Below are 2,500 nucleotides of genomic sequence, written 5' to 3' on the forward strand. Positions count from 1 at the left end.
TTCACGAGCAGGCTGTTCCGTTGATCGGATCAACTGGAACCCTCGACGTCGTAAACGACGGAGTGCCAACAACAACCACTTAAGACATTTTTCGGAGACGGAGTCGTACGTTTGATATCATCTTTCAATGAATTAGTTTGGTATTTATTTCAGTCAATTTAAAAACGGCTTTCTCTCCACCAAGTCAGATTCTATTATATTAACGACGATAAAATATAGTGTCATATAAGCAGAGGAACTGGGATAATCACAATACGAACACTTTTAAGATCTCTTTGAATAGATGTAATTTGGTAGTAAAAAAAAACAAAAATAAGCATTTCTAATTATGTTATCATGATGTGAAGGAAATATATGTCTCTGTGCGTGTTGTGTGTATTTGAGTGTGTGTGTGTGTGTGTGTGTGTGTGTATGTGTGTGTGTGCGTGCGTGTATTTGAGTGTGTGTGAGTATGTGTGTGTGAATGAAATAGAGTTATCTATGTCTTATATATGAATCAAGAAGAATGATCCATGCCTTCCGTCAAAAATAAGTTATATATTCATGAATCCATATAAGACCGATATTAACGTCTGCGTCTTCTAATTTCTTTCACGCAGTAGCAACAAGTTCAAAGTGAGATGATCATATGATATACAGCTCCATTCATTGTACACTTATGGACTGCAAGAACTTATCTTTCCTCGAGACCAGAAAGATATATTTATGTGACTTCATCCAACTTATTACAAATAACTTCACAATTTATTCAAACCGCACTGGGCCCCTTAAGATTCATATACTGATGTTAGATACACACACACACGTGGCTTTGTGGTAAGTAGCTTGCCTACCAACCACATCGTTCCGGGTTCAGTCCCACTGCGTGGCACCTTCGGCAAGTGTCTTCTACTATAGCCTCGGGCCGACCAAAGCCTTGTGAGTGGATTTGGTAGACGGAAACTGAAAGAAGCCTGTCGTATATATATGTATATATATATGTATGTATGTGTGTGTATATGTTTGTGTGTCTGTGTTTGTCCCCCCAACATCGCTTGACAACCGATGCTGGTGTGTTTACGCCTTTGTAACTTAGCGATTCGGCAAAAGAGACCGATAGAATAAGTACTAGGCTAACAAAGAATAAGTCCTGGAGTCAATTAGCTCGACTAAAGCGGTGCTCCAGCATGGCCGCAGTCAAATGACTGAAACAAGTAAAAGAGTACAGAATAAAGATATATATATATATATATATATATATATATATATATAGATATATATATATATATATATATATACGCATGCAGTCAAAATGTACTGCACCGAACATAAAAATGAATATAACTGAAGCGATATTGTTATTAGTTACAGTTTACCAAAGCTCAGAACCAGGTATCGTTTCTAACATACATCAACTGCTAACACTCGCTTTAATGCCATCATATTTAATGAAGCGAGTAAAAGGTTCGAAGTAACTAATTAAACATTCACAGAAAGTAAATATTAATGATACACAGACGAATAAATAATTCATACTCTCATGCAGGAAAATACTTTAACTCAATTAGGAATAATAATTTATTCTGAACGTGTGAGGTTCGGACGCGACAAGTAATATGGACGTACCGTCATATAAGACCAATTCAGCCACGTTTGAATTTATTTGTATTTCCCAGATTAGATATTAATGAATATCACTTTGTTTCTTCTTAGAGATAAAGTATTATTCATTAGAAAACATTAACACTTTCAATGTATGAAGTAATAGGGTCTTAAGTTTGTTATCGGTGTTATGAATCTAACAATTGATAGCACAGGTATTTTACCAGCATGTAAGAAGTTTCTCTTTCTATGTCTTTCTTCGACTGTTAGAAGGAAGAGTTGGAGAAGGAAGTGGAGGAGGGGAGGAAGTGGTGGAAGAAGAAGAAGAAGAAGAAGAAGAAGAAGAAGAAGAAGAAGAAGAAGAAGAAGAAGAAGAAGAAGAAGAAGAAGAAGAAGAAGAAGAAGAAGAAGGAAGTAGATGATTTTTCTTTACTTCATTGAATTTCGTTCAATTAATTTCAGATTCTGGAGTATTGGGCGAAACTTTTAGTGGTATTTCGTTTGTCTCAACGTTCTGAGTTTCTCCGCGGTCGACTTAGCCGTTCTTCCTTTCGGGAATAATAATTTAAGTACCAGTGAGACACTGGCATCGATGTAATCGGCTAGTCCCTTCCCCAAATTTCAGGCCTTATGCCTACAGCAGAAAAGATTATTATTATTATTATTATTATTATTATTATTATTATTATTATTATTATTATTATTATTATTATTATTATTATGTCTCCTTCATATAATTTTATATCATGGAATATATAAAATTAGGATTGAGTATTAGTTGTGTTAATTAGACATGTGAATCTATCTAAATACATACGTATAGACAGGCACACTGATACAAATGTTGTAGTCATATACATATATGCGGGAATATTTGCATACACATACATACACATGTGTGTGCGTGTGTCTCTGTGTA

Source organism: Octopus bimaculoides, chromosome 12, assembly GCF_046866305.1.
Source record: "Octopus bimaculoides isolate indiv1 chromosome 12, ASM4686630v1, whole genome shotgun sequence".
NCBI lineage: Eukaryota > Metazoa > Mollusca > Cephalopoda > Octopoda > Octopodidae > Octopus > Octopus bimaculoides.